Source organism: Parasteatoda tepidariorum, chromosome 6 (assembly GCF_043381705.1).
Source record: "Parasteatoda tepidariorum isolate YZ-2023 chromosome 6, CAS_Ptep_4.0, whole genome shotgun sequence".
NCBI lineage: Eukaryota > Metazoa > Arthropoda > Arachnida > Araneae > Theridiidae > Parasteatoda > Parasteatoda tepidariorum.
Genome location: NC_092209.1, coordinates 3,845,188 through 3,852,897, shown reverse-complemented (window position 1 = coordinate 3,852,897; position 7,710 = coordinate 3,845,188). Strand labels below are relative to the sequence as shown.

Genomic DNA, 7,710 nt, shown 5'->3' with positions numbered 1-7,710 from the left:
TTAATATTAATAAACTAGTTACTTGGAATTCTAATGTTTCTAGGAGCATCTATTTAAATACCACTTTTAATGAAATGAACAGAATTAAAAGAATATGTAGTAATATTTATTTATCCAAAATACAAATCGATAAACTCTTTCAAAATCTGATAAAAAACAATGGATACCCAACTAATGTAATAAAATTTTATATAAAATCATTGAATTAATCGTATATTTTGGTGGATATATTTTCTAAACATTTTTTTTGTTAATTTTTATGATTTTCCCATGTGCAAATCCATTTCAGGCCAAAATTCATTGCCAAAATTATTTACTAAATAATTTCCTTGTTAATTTATATAATTTTTCCATGTGCAAATCCATTTCGGGCAAGTCCATGGTTAGAATTATTTACTAAAAATTCCTTTACTAAATAATTTCCTTTGTTAATCTTTACAGTTTTTCCAAGTGCAAATCCATTTCGGGCAAATCCGTGGATTAATCCAATTAGACTCCGTTCACAGAATGAATAGTTTAAAAATTGAAAGCGCTTAATGTGTGAAAAAAGAAATCGAAAACAATGCCTCTTTTACCTTTCTAGAGGACATTCAATTCTCCCCCTTATATCACTGCCTTAAAAAGAAGGGGGGGGGGAGGTTTTAGGTATCATCAGAAAGCAAAGCTTTCTATGTAAAAATATCATTATTTTTATTTTCGAAGAATTTTACTGGGCTTTATTGTATTACGGAAGCGGGGTCTTGTGATTTACTTATTGTTACTTACAAGGGAACGGGGGGGGGAAGGTATAGGAAGTGCTTGCGCAAGACACTAAAGTCCCCTAATTATCATTTCTTTTGAATGCAAAAAGTGCAAAAAAAAAAATAAAAAAAGCATAAATTGGTATAATTTTAAACTTGGAGAAATTCGTAATTGTAATATAAGAAAAAGTGGAGTAAGAAAAAGAATTGGAGTATTCTTTTCTTTATGTATAATAGGTCAAAAGTTTTGACTAACGAAGGAAAAGTTAAAAATATTTTAAAGAATGTTCTACGCATACTTTTGTAAAATAAAACGAAATTTAAGTTTTATGGAAAGTTTCATTTTTTTAAATATATTTCTAAAATTATATCTTTATTGTAAAATTCAAAAGCATAAACAAGAAGAGGGTATTTTTTTATACTCAATTTTTGAGTTTATGACTTCCAATGTTCAACTCACGGAGGACTTTTTGATGGACACATGGAGATGAAAACCTCCCCTTTTTAGCCTATCAGCAAGGGGAATCTAACTCACGATCCATCTACCAATGACGACATCAGCACTGCGATTGGTGCGAGCCGAGTGCAAGCCGTCCCTGGGATTTGGACGCGGATCTCCCTTATTGGGAGGTAAGAGCCCTTGAACCATCTTGGCTCAGGAGAGGGTATGCGGATTTTTTTACGCTTGCATTGGAAAGGGTTTTCTTATTAGTAAGATGTTAGTGATTGAAATAGTGGTTTTAAACACCGCCAATCGGGTCATTTATAGCATTTTCCTTCCAAATTATAAAAAAGTTCAATTTGAATGAGATAAAAAATATCAAATGGTCGTTAATCACAATGAGTAAAATATTTGGAATTTTTTTAAAAATGATTTGAATAAGGAAAGAAAAATCTCGATAATTTATATAGAAGCGAATCTCTGTATTATTATAACCTGAAAATAAAGCATTCGTCTTATGAAATTTTATTTCCCACAAAATGTAATAACTAACATATCATCTAAGAAAGGAAAATTTAATTATTTGTGTAACTCTGGAGGTTAAATAATTTCCGATGAAATATTGGGAGAGTTTATCTTTGGTGTTTAATCGAAACTATGTACAATTAACAATTGTAATTTCCATGTTATAGTGAAATTTATTCGTCAAAATTATACAGCTTTTACAGCTCCGGTAAAAACATTGCATTCTTCCAAAAGAATATAATTCTTTAGAATCTTCGGAACATCAAGCTGTTCAACACCACACGGAAGTTGAAGGCATGTCGCCAGTTGCCAACGAACGGAACACCTTGAAAGATGGGCCAGAGATCTTGGTCCTCTGGGTGAGATGACGTTTTCCAGCACATGATTTACATAATAATCCCATGCACATGCTGAGACTTTTAGATGCTCACCAAATGCTTTGAACTCCTCCTCACACAGGAATGGTTCTGTTATTCTATTCCACAATAGCTTCAGTGCGTAGGGTCCTGTAGTTGGTTTAAAGATTAAGTCTAGAAAAAAGAAAGGCATAGTTTGCCGAGAGCGAAATGTTGTAGCGTTGTAGTCACTGTTCACTGTTATTGTCTCAGCCCAACTGTAACTGGAAAAAATATAATTTAAAATTACTAAAATATAAGGGTTGGTGCAATATAATAATAAGCCACAGTTGTCAAAAATCGCTATTTTTACATCAAACATTCCATTAGCATAATTTCTAGATAAATACATTTCAAACATATATAATTTCCACCTGATAACAGCACAATTTGAAAGTGTGGCTTATCATTATTTCCCAGCTTTTTAAGTGCAAAAAATATTATTAATCAATGTAATTAATGAATAAAATGAAAATAATTAATAAATATAATTAATGAAAAGAATATACCTAATAACAAAATACCTTATGGTAGTTATTTATTAATCCTGATTTGCTGTAAAGTATTTTAATTTATAACCGTTGTTGATCAGCAGACCCAAATTTGAGTTTACGTCCTCATTATGATTTCAAAGTAAATTCTTATCTTTCATTTTCATTTGCATTGTTCTAAGCAATTCACGATTAAGACAACGTTAAGATTAACTAGCAAGGTCTTAGGTCTCTAAGAAGCCTTAAGACCTCAGGCAACTATAAAAGTTTTCTTTTTGCTTCTTTACAATGCCAAGTATAAAGATCTGCTATTTTAAATTTGCTTAACCAAGAAAAATGACAGTTGGAAATGGATCGTTTGCTCTGTACACAATCGTTGTACAATCAGCCCCCCCCCCAAAGAAAATGGATCTTCCTTTATTTTGGGTAAACCCCTATCAATCGCCTCAATTATGTAAATCCGACCCCAAATAAAAATTGGTGGTAAGCTTTTTTCCCCTCAAATAAAGACTGAAAAAAAAAGCATTTTTTTTCCTTAACTCGTCTTGCCGTACAATGACCGTACTAATTCCTGGGAACGATTTTTTTCCCTATTAATCTTGAATGTAATAAAAATGCCTTAATAAAAATATGCTTTTAAATACAGAAATAAAAATTAAGACTATTGCTATCGCGTCGGATCAGGAAAAATTTTTACAGTTTATCTATGTAAAGAACTCCCCTAGCCAAACGTCTGGAGTGGTGGAGACTATGGTTACAAGATTTAGCTATTTCATGTAGAGGTGTTGGATCATTATTTAAAACAGGTTTTGATTCGGGTCGCCAAGAGAAGGGCCATTTAGGGGAGAAAGACGCTCCCCTCTTTGATATTTCCTGTCTCTATAGCAGCAGACGGTCTTTGTTTCGAGGGGAGTTTTTTCTCTAGACAATCTAAAGCTCACTCTCATTCAGAAAATAAAGAAAGAAAGGAAGAAAAGCAGATAGCACAATTAGTATTTCAAGATTGCTCTTACCTCATCGAAACAAAATGAGAGCGACCATTACGATTAATTTTAAGCCACAGACTTGGATCGAGTTACAAATGTTTAATAATTTAGTATAAATAACATAATAAAGGCTATTTTAATATACGAATTAAATTACTGCCATTTCATTCATAATAACACTTTCTACTTTATTAAATATGAAATTTCTATTTTAACGAAAATTTATAGCTAAACGTTTAAAAAAGCAATTAGTTATAAATTTCTAGTGGTTTGTAACATCCTGAATTAGTGTTGCCTGCCTGGTTGTTCATTGTCTTCTATTTGTTGGTTAACTTGTATAACGTAAAATATGAATAATTAGTTTTTAAACACTTTTTTATTGAAAAAATGGCACGAAAATTTGTATTAGAAAAATTTGAATTTATGAAAATTTTTAAAACATACAGTTCAAAATCCTTTTTATCGCTAACAAATTAATTAATAAAATTTTTTTTATTCATCTAAGTTTCTCATTATATTACACATTTTTTTAATTACACAGTCGTTTCGCAGCCGACGCGATTTTTGAGTTTACGACTACTAATGTTCAGCGCCACAGCCTTGTAATTTTGATTCGAATTCAGAAGACAAGGGAACTCCTGGATCAATTACTGGCAGAAATTTTCTTCGTGGAAGACTTTTGGATGGAACTAACCCGAATTTGCGTTACACGGGGGGGAAAATCGCGAAAACATCCCATGGTTAGTCTGACGGTAAGGGGACTCTAACCCATGATCCGTCTACCTCTGAGGATATTTCACGTCAGCACTGTGGTTGATGCAGGCACAATTCGTATCACCACGCCATCGCTGGGATTCGAACCCGGTTGGAAAGCGAACGCTTTATCTCCTGAACCATTACGGCTCTATATTACATATTTGTCCTTAGGCCATAGGCTTAATACTTCTTGTGAAAAAAATTATTGTATTTTACCTCAAAAGATAAGATGTGACACATTAGGATAAAAAATTTTTGGATCGCTATAGCGATTAAACAAAAAAAACTAGATTTTCAGAACTTTGTCTACTCCTATATTAAGAATGATAAATCCGAAATTTTTTGGAAAAAAAGTAAGTTTCTAAATAAAAGTGAGTTTTCTTTCGTCAATATAAACTCTCTCTAAAAGAGGAACCACGAGATAAGTGCAATAAAGTTTCTCATACTTCGGAATTTTAATACGAATGGGTGGAAAAATTGCTTAAAATGAAAAATATTATGCTAAAATTAACTCAAATTTCTTTACGACTAGAAAATCCAAGTACAGCAAATTGGTATATCTGCTTTTTTGAAAAGCATAAATGTTGGCAAATATGCAAATACGTTATTTCAAAAATTTCACAAATTGTTTTTTTTTCTAGTGTCAAAGATAATATAAAACTCCTTATAAAAATAATAGTATAGAAAAAATTTGTCCAACACTAAATATAAATTACTCGAAAAGCATTATAAGAGGTTATATTTTTTTTACTCAGAAATTACTATTTAAGTTTTTTTTTAAAACGTTACTTTGTTCAAATATTTTTCTTTTCGTTGACGTTCGTTTAAAATATTTTTCATTTCGCTGAAATTCTGTTCTGTTCGGATAATCTTTTGAAGTACATTTCACTTCAACATATAAATGTCTATCACTGTTCTACTTTTCAGTGTTCAGAAAAAGAAATCCTTAATCTGTCACATTTATTTTTTTCTTTCCACACAGGCATCGAAGTGTTCTTTGTTTTTATGGACATGGATGGGATTTTACCTTCAAAAACAGTGATATGCGGAAAATTTTTATGTTCCATTTACAAATTAGAGATAGAAAATTGCCTGTAATGCAAATTAACAACATATCAGAGGTCGAAGTTTTATAGAGTCTGACTTAAATTGCTTCCAAAGATAAAAAGAATGGTTTTTTTTTTATTACAGAAAATTAATCTCGTAAGACGGAAATCACAAACAGCAAAACTTTTTACTATCCAACCATAAAACCTTAAAAATTGCATCATTGTCGGATATTTCAAATTCTTAAATATTATATTTGCTCCGATATTTATGGTGCTGACTAGTTGAGTATTCAAGTTTGAGGATAATTTGAAATATTTTAATACAATTCAAACAAAAACCACGTATCATGCCCCATGTCATGATGAAGCAATAATCAAGTGTAGATGTTAGCACGAAGTGTCTGTGAAGTTCCTTTTTTTTTTTTTTTTTTTTTTTTTTTTTTTTTNGACTGCCGAGCAATTATTGTTTGGACAGTGCGACATCACTACCATGTTTGGAAAGAAGTTAAACATGTCGAATCAGGCCTGTCCTTCAAGTAAGTAATACAAATTCATATCTGCCAACTCTTAACCGATTTTCGGGAAGCCTTTAATTTTAATGTTGTAGCTAAATTTTTGCATTCATTCTTGTTTTCTGTTTTAACAATTGTGGTTTAAATCACTTTTTGCAGCCATTGCATTTAAATAGTTTAAAAACATACGTAAAGAAGACAGGGCAGTTACCTTATCAGGATTCGTACTCTCGTGGAAAAAATAAATAACTGATATAAATTTTGTTATAAAAAAGCTAAAAATTTCTTAATCTTGGTTTCCATAATTGAATTAAAATTGCATATTCACCACCTTCGGTTCTATATATATTTATTTAGAGAAAAAAATATAATCTGGATGCAACAAACATAAGAATATAAAACAAAATTATATTAGTGTTGCTCCCACTTTTTAATTTTTTCCAGGATACGTATAAACCCTGCTTATTGTCCTTTAAGTGATAGCGAAAAGTTTAGTATTTCCCAACAATATCTTTTAATGGTTATTTTAATACCACTCCGATTTTTTTTCCATGAGCATAAGAGTTTGCAGGAAGGTTAATTTTTGACCTCTCAATAGAAAAAAAGAATTCTAACAAATCTTACGAGAATTTGTAAGAACAGAAGTACCAGATAATTATATCTTTTTTTAAAATAATATGAAATTATGTCATTATACCTGTTAATATTACAATTAATAACTTTTAAAAAATGCTAAAATTAATTGGATTTGCCTCGTTTGCTTTTTTTCTCTCTTTAATGATTATTAATCATATATTTTTAAAACGCGTTGCAAAAAATCTATAACTATGACAAATATTTTAATTGATATAAGAGATTGGCGCTTTTTTTTGCACAAATTTAGTAACACATAAAATGATATCTCTAAGATGTATTATATAATCAGATAAACTCGTCATTTAGTCTGAATCATTATAATGAACCTATAAATACTATTCACAATCAGGTCATAAGTATCCGGATATCCAGTTATATGGACTTAGAGCGTCCTGTGGCCCATATCAATATGATGTTGGTCGCCTTTTTGCATCGATGACAGCCTGCACACGTCTGGGAAGACTTTCCACCAGTTTTTGATAGGTGGTCATTTAGGAATTTACCTCCATCACAGCTGAAGTGAGTGCTTGCAGTGAGGATGGTTGGTTGGTTTGGCTGGCTACCTAATCTGCTCTCTAATTTGTCCCAGAGGTATTCTATGGGCGTTAGGTTGGAGCTCTGAGAAGGCCAGTCCAGTTTTTAAACACCCTTTTTGTCAAACCACGTCTGTAAAAGCCTTGATGCGTGAATGGAGCAGATTTCCTGCTGGAAGAGAAATGTGTCTTCCCCACGAATTGCCATAGAACTGGAAAGGTTGACTAACAAGGGAAACTAGGGAAGTGTGACTCGCCAATTTTGAAATAAACTAGTAGGATGCATGCCTTATGAGGAATAATTTTAGGGGGAAACATTCGTTTCGACCCGTAGAAGGTCCTGTGAGAGATAAAAAATAATTCAATATATAGAAAAATCGGTATTTTATTACTTCAATGCAGACTATTAGTTATTGTAATTATCTCATACTCCAATTATTAATTAATTAATTATTAATTATCAATTAATTATAAATTAAATATTAATTAATCTATTATATATAATTCTCTTACGTGGCTCCCAAATTTTGGCTGTATTTCTTTTCCGCCGGTGGCAACGTTTGCTTTGTTTTGAAAACACCAAAGCCTTCTGCCTTTTAATGATGTGTTTCTGATCTAATATATATAATTCTCTTACGTGGCTCC

The 7,710-nt window shown here is 31.4% G+C and overlaps 1 protein-coding gene across 1 annotated transcript in view; it reads left to right on the top strand.

Moving 5' to 3' along the window:
- The first annotated feature begins 5,680 nt into the window (after window positions 1–5,680).
- The window catches only part of LOC107454675 (putative inorganic phosphate cotransporter), a 26,395-nt gene continuing 24,365 nt past the window's right edge, over window positions 5,681–7,710 (top strand). Inside the window, exon 1 of the mRNA XM_071181924.1 lies at window positions 5,681–5,920. The gene's annotated coding sequence lies outside the window, so the exon portion shown is untranslated. The remainder of the gene's footprint in view (window positions 5,921–7,710) is intronic.